A 10607-nucleotide genomic window follows, 5' to 3' on the forward strand; every position below is an offset into this window, starting at 1 on the left:
CTTGTTTGAAGGAAACCCTCCGATCCATGACTTGCTTGGAATAGTCCGGGAAAAACATGATCCTGGCTCCTTGCCATACAGTACGATCTGTCCCTTCTCTGAGGCTGCTCAGAGTATCTTTCACCTGATAGCGGGCATGTTGACCATGACGGGCCACAGCCGGTCCCCCTCTCTCTGGTCTTGCCTTGGCGGGCCGGTAAGAACTCGATGAGCTTGCTGTATCTCCAAGGGTGGGAATCGGCGCTGCAGCATGACTGGAATCTCATGTTGTAGAAACGGAAATATATAATTTCCTTTTTTCAACTCCGGTATTCCCAGGATTTTAACATTGCAGCGCTGTCCTCTGTTATCCAAATCATCGATGTGATCTCGTAGCTTTTGCATTTCTTCTTGGATAGCTTCGATTTCATTTCTTTTGTGTTCAATGTTCTGTGTGGACACGCAAATTGCTCTTATCTCCAAGGCAAGAAAATTCAGTGTGGGCTCACCGGGGGTTGCACATGGTGCAGCTGGTGTATCTTTTGGTGGCTTGTTAACAAAGATGTCTATTTTCTTGCTAGCTTTAGCCAGCTGTGTTGGTGGTAAATCTTGATTTCTCAATTAGGTAGTGGTATTTTGATTCCGCAGAGACAAAAAGCTATTTTTGTTGTTCACTTTATCCTGAGCAAAAAGACAGGGGTATTCATGGATGACTTTATTTTCTGGTGTCGGGTTTTATGGAGCAACTTTCTACACTGCCATCTCTGTTGGGAGCCCACATCACCTTCATGTCTGTTCTGATTCCTTGTGAATAAAGGAACTCTATTTAGATTTAATCAAAAACACCTGGACTCTACATGGACTAAAAAGAGCTCAATGTGTGTGTGCCAAGGGAAAATACCTGATTACACTGCTACACTCACAGTGGATTTACTTAACAATTGAAATGCATCTGAAATCAGTGGTATTAAAGCTAGGGTGGACAATTTATTTTAGCTTTATTTTGTTATATTTGTTGAAATTCTCTTTACATCCCAACAGCAATCAATAAATCAAATACTGTGACAATAAAAAGAAAAGAATCCGTTATCTGTGGTTGTCACAAGCCTGTGAAAAGTCCGTCCAATCATTTCATTCGGCCCACATGAAATGATTGGATGGCTTACCTGCCTGTCTGAATATCAACAGAAAGCAGAAGAAAAGTAACATGCAATCATTGGACTATTGTCTGTAGTGTGAGAGAAACTCAACAGCGCATAATCTTATCAACAATTCCGGACAAGAGACTTTCAATGGAAGTGAACTCAGCTCCCAGAAGTGAGAAGCACTGATAGATTTTTATGTATCACTTCGGCTTCAGGTCCTGTCAATGCACTGTCTGCGCACTGGTGCTGTTCGTCACTCTGGGACTCGGTTCGGACCTGCGGGTCCAGGTCTGGCTCTCTGACGGACTGGAGACTGAGGTTTTGGAGGCGGACAACAAAAGAGACATAATATCACTTGAATTCAAGCAGGGATACGGGACACTCATTACTTTTGTGGCAGACTTCAAACAGGTGAGAGGCGGCCCTGTTTACCATTTACTGTTTAGTAAAGGTTGTTGTGACTTGAGAGGAAGTTGTGTGTGAGTGCAGTATTAAACACTGATGTGTTGTATGTGCGTATGAAGTGTGTGCATATGCCCGTGCTCGTCTTTTTTTTATTTTTTTCCAGTAACTGCCTACCCTACCCCAGCTTTAATTTTAAAGACAAAACTGGGAGATAATGGGTGTGAATTGTACTTTTCACTCTCAAACAATATATGTGTCTCAGCATTTTTGATACAAAATCTCACAGAGAAAAGCAACTAAGGTACCATCACTACTCTGCTGGTCTGTCTGTACACAAAGTAAACGCTCTCCTCTGCAGACTAGTATTTGTTACCAGAGTCCTGCTAACTCACTCTCTCGTGTAAAAGAGGGAGGTGGGTTGTAACCTTAAATCCGGAGAAAGACATCACAAAGGACAGACATGGACTGAAAGAGAGAGAAAAAGGGAGAGGTTTGTGTCATTATGTCCCTCATCTCAGAGCACTGATAGCTTTCTGATCCCCCCATTTCCTCCCGCGACACACACATGCACACATACTACACAGGATGTATTGACCATAACAATGCAAGACTGATTCATCACTCAGTGATAATCACACATCTGTACGGATATTAGGATTAGATAGATAGATAGAGAGAGAGATAGAGAGAGAGAGAGAGCACAAGAAATGAATAAATCTCATTCTATGCTTAAATATGAGCACAGAATTGTGCATGGTTATTAAAGACCACAACTTTCTGTTATTAATTTTGTACTTTGTGTCCTTTTTATGTACAAGTTATGTTTTTGTAGGCTAAAAAGACATAAAAATATAAAAGAGAGTGAATTGCAGAACGGTCGAAATACAGCGAACAAAGAGTCTAAAGCCATGTACAGTGGTGCTTTGAGCTAAATGCTAACATCGGCATTCTAACATAAACACAATGAGAATGCTAACATGCTGATGTTTAGAAGGTATAATGATTACCATTGTCAAGATTGTGGTTTAGCAGGTTAGCATGCTAACATGAGGTAATTAGCACTAAACACACTATTCAGCCTAGGTTGATTGGAATATCATTTTTTGCAGATATTTGGTCATAAACCAAAGTATTGAACAATTTCTAAAAAATGACCTGATGATTGCAATAGATGAAAAGTTAAGGGACCAAAGTCATTAATTCAATTAATGAAATTCATCCTGAAGGAGACATGACTGACCCAGATGTCCCAGATTTCATGGCAATCCATCCAGCGGATTTCAAGATACTTCAGTCAAACCTAGAACTCTGAACCTTGTGGTGGCTTTAGAGGAAAAGTAAAATATGTATAATACAAGTTAACTACTACCTTAATCACTGTTTTTTGCAGTATAGCAGAGGTTTATGTGGAACCAATATTAAAACAGTGAGCTGATTTAAGTAAATTTCAGTTGTCAGGAGGATTATAAAGTCGACAGTTTGCACTGCAGGTGTGGTGTGACAATTCATACCCACTCTGCATTTATATCAGAGGGAAATTATAGTTTATGGTGTTAATTATGTGAATTTAATTCCACTTGTCAGAACTGTGTTGTGCTCTTTTCAATTTTGCCATAATTGGAATCTGAATATTATAAAACTCTAACTGGTTTTATTGCAGGCAAAGAAGCTGTGTGTGTGTGTGTGTGTGTGTGTGTGTGTGTCCAGAGTCTGGACAATTGATTTTGGAAGTTAGTCAAAAGAAAAAGCAAGATTGCCCCCCTGGTGGCCTGTTGCCTTGGTAATGAGGGGAGTCTGGCTCTTGAGATAACCAAATCTGTTCTTCAAACATGTACACATAAACATAAAAATGGCCACACACACACACAACTGAAACTTGAAGAGGGAGAGCAAAGTCCTTACATAACTAGTAAGTCAAAGCAACCAATCAACTCTGACGACCACAGACAGACTGAGATAGAAACATGCAGACTGAGGTAGAAAGAGAATTACACAGGGTTCAGCACCCCTAAAACATCTATATAGGCCGTCCATATCGTCAACATTATCACACACTAAACATAAAATGCTTGAGCGCTATAGAACTGGAACATAATAGGACACTTAACCTTTCAGAAAAGACTTATAGATTATTATTAGAAAACGTCCACAGAACATCACTGCAACATTAACGCCTTTTGCCAAACGCATGGCTCTGAATATATGCTTACCACTAAGGAAATAGGCTCAACTGTAAGCTTTGCGAGAGCTCTCTAAAACTCAATTTACTGTTTTTACAAAAAAAAAGTAAGTGTAAAATATTTTTGCCCCCCATTTTTCATAATTATAATCAGCATCCAGAATAATCGTTATCATTTAGCAAATTACTGGAAGAAAAATGCCATGATTCTGCCTGTTTTCTAGGGAAAATATTATATGAAATGGTAAAGGTTACTCGCAGAGACCCTGAACAGAGCTGAGCGGTTTAGAAAATGGATGGATGCAAAAGGTTACTAAGTGCTGGGGAAATTAGTTTATTAATGTCAGTGAGAGAGAAAGGGAGGGGGGAGGGGAGTGATTAAGGAAAGAGAGACTGGCATTTTCAGCTTTGTGCGTTTCAGTGCCTTTGTGCGGGTGATATTGACTGACAACACATTGATTTACATAAATGCAATACATCATGTGGCTAAAATCAATCATTGACACGATGGGTGATGCCATACACGCCTTATTTAACATCGTTCACATGTTGGCTCAGTGTGTGGCGTTGATTCAGACGGGGTCCTGTGGAGTTAAGTGGTTTTGACAAAGTGTTTACTTGTTGACACAGTGTGGCGCGTTCAACTTTGTGCGGATGACATTCACTATAGTTTCATTGCTAAATGGGGGCTGTTACGAAAAGTGGTGAGCTGTTATAGAAGCTTTGTCTGGCTTCTTCACAACTGCCTCGCACACAGACACAAACGTTTCTCTGTGAAACACACAACACGTAGACATGCGGAATCTGGTGTTTAAAAATGTTTCTCATTTGTTCATTTTATACGCTGTCGTGAATGATTGGGTAAGAGCAGAGGAAATAGACTGAAAGCTAAAAAGAAGAGAAGGAGATTTGTTTGAGTGGGAGCGAGCAAAGAGAGAGACGGGAAATGATTCAGTGGAGTGAGGATGAGCTGATGATAGCAGTGATTTTCTTGGATGAATTGCTGGGTGTTTGGACAGACTAACATGGAATCAGGATACTTTTTTTTTTTTGAATGCGCCACTCTCTTGACTTTTAAGTGGTTGGTGTTGTGTATAACCTGGATGGTTTGAAAAGGTGGCTTGGTGATTACTGAGCCATTCATTTAACAGTCTGTGTCAAAATAACCTTAAAACTTTTGAGTAAGGAGACTAATACTGCAAAGCCACCTTCTCTATGACCTCTGACCCCTATGATGAAACAGGAAACATGAATCATTTCAAACTGATCAATGCCGCCTGTTCATGAGTAGTTGCACACTTGTGTCCTTCACAAAATTATCACCCAAGAGAAGAATTTCAACACGTCAAGTCCTACTGTTGGTGATCAGCAGACAAAATCTTGATATATTTAGTAAAAAAAAATTTTCCTAACACCATGTCCTAACAACAAGCGAGTATCCAACTATCATGTCTCATTGTATAACATCGGACGCTCTCTGTCCACACTGAATCCATTAAATATGCACTTCTGTTACGTCATGTAAACAAACCACGTACCTATCAGCTGTGCACTGAAGATCAGACTGGAGACGTAACCACTCAAGGAAAAGATGGGTGAGTACTTGCTATCTTACGTTTGTACTTTTTAAACAGAAAACACGTGTTTTATATTGTGATATTTAGATGTTTCTTTACTGGAAATGACATCCAATGTAGCCAACAGGAGCTTAACCAGCTGCTGCTGAAAACAACACTATGAAAGCGGTGAAAATGAACCAGAACAGTAAAGTTGCAGTCAGACAGCTAAACAATGAGCTGAAACTCACTGTAAAGCTGCATAAAGCTGAAGGGAAGCTGCAGAGTTGCTGATAATTCTCTGGAGGTTCATCACTACAAGCGACGCCTCCCACATTACACAATGTGATTTGAGACATCCACTTAAAACAATGCAACCCCATTCAACCAAACATGAGGAAATGGGGAAAACTTTTAAAACAATAGTTTAAGCCTAAGGCACAATCGTATTTAAATATCTCTGTAAACTAAAACTCTGGCTCATAATGAACTATTTCCAGGTCACAAGACAACAATTACTCAAAAATAGGTATTTTACTTTGTAAGTATAACAACATCAAAAAAAGAAACCATGAACAAAGGAGTGAGAATGAATATGTTATGGTTTAATCGACTGTAAAAGCTGTTGCTGTAAGCAAATGTGCAAAAAAAAAAAAGAAAAAAAGAAATCTCACTCAGTTTGCAAATACACACAAACACTCCAAAGTCCAGACAGGCTTTTTCATGGAGTTATAAAAGTGATCAATTTGACATCCTTTATAGATTTCATTTTGTTTGTGATATTGTGCATCATTATTGCATGCATTGCAATGGTTGTCAAGACACTGAGTCAGCCAGAGTAAAAGCCACCCCAGGGGGACATCTTCTAAAAAGCATGTTAGAACCAGAACGGTCAGTTTGATGCAAAGTTTGTATAAGTTTTCACTTCATTATGTGACACAAAGACACTGAGTCAGCTAAACAGTGGGGTATGCCAGGGGACACTTTCATTAGCCCCTGTCATTTTTAAAGTAATAGTTTGTTATGATGTATTTCTGGTGTGTTATTTTGTGGTTTGGACTTGTATCATTTTGTATCTATTTTCTTGTCTGTGGTTATCAGACAATGAGTCAGCTAAAACACTGGCAATGCCAGAGGGGCCTTTTCCCGAAAGTTATTTTAAAGGCAGAATTCAGTGTTACATGCAGTTTGCATTACATTTTATTGACAGTGTGTATGTCATTATAGTTTCTGTTTTTAAGTGAGAGTGGTTTGTGGGGCACTGACTCAGCTAGTGTATCAGTGACACCTGGGGAAGCTTTGTAGAAAGAGTGGTTTGCTCAAATGATGAAAAAGGAATGAAGCTGGGGCCCATCGCACCAGCTGCCAGCTGGATTTAAAATGTTATGTAACCTGAACTGAGTTATATTCATCCTTGTGATGAATATATATGTTTTGCAGGGGTTAACCCTGCAAAACTGCAACTAGACACAGCTAAGCCTGATGTGACAATACATGTCGCAGTAATCTCTTTAACAATGCATTGTTGAAAGTAGTCAGTCTATAAAAGAGCCTGTTGAAATGGTAGACCAAAAGATGCAAGACAAGTCATACAAACCTCTTCAATTAACAGAGAGTAAATGATTGTATTGGGGAAAATGAGATGTCGCAAAATAAAGGTAAACTATATATAAAGTCTTTCTCCAAGTATCAAGAAGAACTCATCAACAGTTGTGTGCCACAGATGGAAATCTCCCTGTACTGTGTTCAGACAGGATGCAAAGCAAATTTCAGATGAGGCGCAATTACATACAAAGTCAATGAAGTGATGCGATTAGATGCTTTCTGTCTGAACACACTTTTACATGGCTAAGATGAAGGTGTCAGCTCCTGTAGCCCAACATAGACAGTAACAGAGCCTCGGAATTTGTAGAACATCACAATTTTGGAATTGGGTTCAACAAAAGAACCAGTGTAACCCACTCCTGGACAAGTATATCTCACTCTTTGTTTGGAGGAAGATAAGTTACTGAGTGTAATAACAACAGAACACAAGCAACACCAGTAAATTATCCACTAAGTTCTCCAATTGTAAACTTCAATTGTCTGTTTACGCTGGTTTCAACAGTAGAATCACTTTGGAACTAAGAGTTCCAAAATCAATAGTGACAATCAGCCAATCAATGTCTGTTCAAGCAGAAAACATGATGTGAACATTTCAAGGCTACCAGCAGAAAAGGCAGCAAGTTACGTATTTATATGTATGATCAAAGTACATGTATCATTATGTATTGTTATTCTACTTGGTTTGATGATTTCCGGGTACAAACTCACATTATACAGTGTTCATAAAGTCATCAATTTATGCTCATGTCAAGACAACTGTTCAAATGTTGACAAATGTCAAAATTGACAGATGTTGATTCAATATGGTTAATGTAGAATTCTCATATAGAAATCAACGTTCATATCATTTATCTTTCCAGACATCTAGACTAAGTTATCCTTGAATCTGTCAGGCTCCCGATGCACACTTATGATATTTTTAGATTTCTCTACATCACTTTCTATGGTAATGCATTCCATAATATCATCTGCTGCTGTTGACATACTTTGAGCTGCTTTACATTTAAGAGTTGCATCAACATACAAGGCCATCCCCATGGCCTTTTTTTGTTTATCCTATTAGTGAGAAACATTTCAGATCCCTGCAGCGTGTGAGAGAACAAAGAGAGCAAAGAAATGAAGACAGTGAGAAACAAGGCATTCATCTGTTACTGACAGTCACCTACAGTTAAATCACTACATCTCTTTTTCTCTAACAACAGTGCTGATTACCTCGCCTCACTGAGACTTCACCCTGCAATCAAAGCGTTGCTACCCTATGATCTCTCCAATCAGTTTTCATCCATTTCTGAATTATGCAGATTCACTTTCTCATTAAGTAGCCAATATAAACAAATTATTACATGTTAACTGCTCAGCTGCAGTAGGTGTGAGGATGTTTCTGGAAGTAATACTCCACAGAAAAATAGCTGAATATCAAATCATTCACCAAACAGACTTCAAAGGTGGCTTTAAAAAGTTTATGATTTGCCCCTTCACGCATGGATTAACTACTTTCACAACGGAGTCCAATGGTGACCCAGCTTCACAGCAAAAAAGTATCTCAGTGCTCAGTGTGTTTAAGACACTCAGTTTGCCAAAATATAGCTTAATAGAAGCACTTTATCCCAGCTAACTCATTAACTTGCATGACCTGTTTTGTTTATAGGAAATGCAGTGTCAGGCTGGCCAATTTAACTGTCACTTCTTTCTTTATCGTGGGACTAAATTTGAACAGAGCTGACTTTGACTGATTAAAGTTTGATGTAGCAGAAATATGTCATGTCCCTACTATTGTCTTGAGCCCGACACATCCATCTGACACTTAATTCTCAGATGTATTTGTCATTCAGCTGTGGGCTCTCGTGTGGTCTGTGTGTTGATGGCTGCATGTGCCAGTGGGTAGGACAGGCTAAACAAAGGAGGACCCATGGAGAAATCCTTTCAGGTTCATCACTGCCACCCTGGAGGAGCCCTGCATGGTGGAGTGCTGTTTCCAGCACTGAAGTCTCAGTTCTTATCCCCAAGACACTAAAAACTCCCCTCGGCCAGACATGGCAGATCAAATTTTGTGTCACTACAATTGCAGAGACAGCACTGGACTATAGGAGCGCATCAATCTAGAGTGGACCCTTTAAGGATAACTGCAAACTCCCCAAGGCCACACTGGAGGATCACGAATTGAGAGAGAAGTCCTGTGAGATCTACAACTGTGATGGATTTCAGTTCTCTGTTAGGACAGAAGTCATTGTGCCCAGGAGAAGAAAACAACCCTGTAATCTGAACATTACCACCCTGGTAATACATGTTAGCATTCATACATTCAATACATACATAGAATTGTTACATGCTACTGAGTATAACATTTGTATCAATATCAAAATGATGATATGAAATGTTTTTAAGTTCAACTTAGAGTTCAACAGTTTTCTTGCGATGCTGGACAACTACCAATCAGCTAACTGCTAGCTACCAGATGTGAGGTGATGACCTGTCTGGTCTGTTTTGAACAGCAAAAAAACACAGCCCACTCCTTATTTTTCAGAGTTTGAAATTAAACTAAGTGATGTTTCTTCAGAGAGCAGATTATTAACCAGTTAACCACCAGGAGTTTTTATTATGTCCTTGCCAAATCACAGAATTAACGTTAATTAGCTGCAGCTGAGTACATTTACCCGCATTAGTGTTCATTGCAGCTGGCTTCAACAGTCACTCGCTCAGCTTGTTAACAGACTTAATGATGAAATTTATATTAGCAGCTGTTGTGGAAATTTTAAAAAATTTAAAATTGCACTCTTTCAAATCACAATTTCATTATAAAACAATTAATAATTCATCTCCACAGTAACCCTAGATAATTGTTGTATGTTCTACGCAATATGTTTGTGTGCTCTGGAGAGAAACTAGTGACAGCTGAATGTTTATTGATTTTGTAAATTACCGTTTTTACCATCTTTTTCAGCAAATTTGGGATTTTTCTTTTCTCATTTGTTAAAAAAATGTGTTCTATGTGCCATTTTAGGCCAGTAAACATTTTGCTAAGCCTCATTATGTCTAAACCAAGTGTATTGTGGTGTGAAAAAACTGCTGTTCTGCAGACAAATGCGTGCCAGAATGTGTTCCATGTATGCTTGGTGCTACGACCCAAACACTGGTATTTGAGCTTATGAGAGGTTTCATAATTTGCCAAGCGACACTAATAAAATGTGTTTAATAAGGCTTTTGTGTCCAGAAGCCAGCCGTGTCTCCATCTGGTTATGAAAAAATAATAAAATCATATCATGACCAGTGTGTTCACCAGTGCAGTTAGGGAAACACTGGCTGGCAGACAAACTTGCACAGAAACAAAATCATTGTCAATATATATAGAGTTTGTATATTGTTTATAATATTGATTTGAAAGTCAAGATACAACATTAAGATAAATAGAGTAGATATATTGTAATCTCACTTTCTTTCTCACTGACACCCACAGATTGAATACCACTGCAGCACTCTCACACACACACACACACAGCAGCTGCTGTATAAACTTGACTTTGTCTGCATGACCTTTTTAAATCCACAGTTTTCTAAAAAAGTAGCACAATTACTGCCCAATCACTCTTCGACTGTTTTCCCCTACAAAGTTGCAGGGTTGTATATGTGACACTGCGCAAGGTGTGTGTACCTGGCCACGCATGAATGTGTGTGCTGTGACCTTTCTGCCGCAACCTGGCTCTGAGTTTAAATGGAACTTGGGTGTTTTCAGAGCTGTCT

This window comes from Thunnus thynnus, chromosome 16, assembly GCF_963924715.1.
Source record: "Thunnus thynnus chromosome 16, fThuThy2.1, whole genome shotgun sequence".
Taxonomy (NCBI): domain Eukaryota; kingdom Metazoa; phylum Chordata; class Actinopteri; order Scombriformes; family Scombridae; genus Thunnus; species Thunnus thynnus.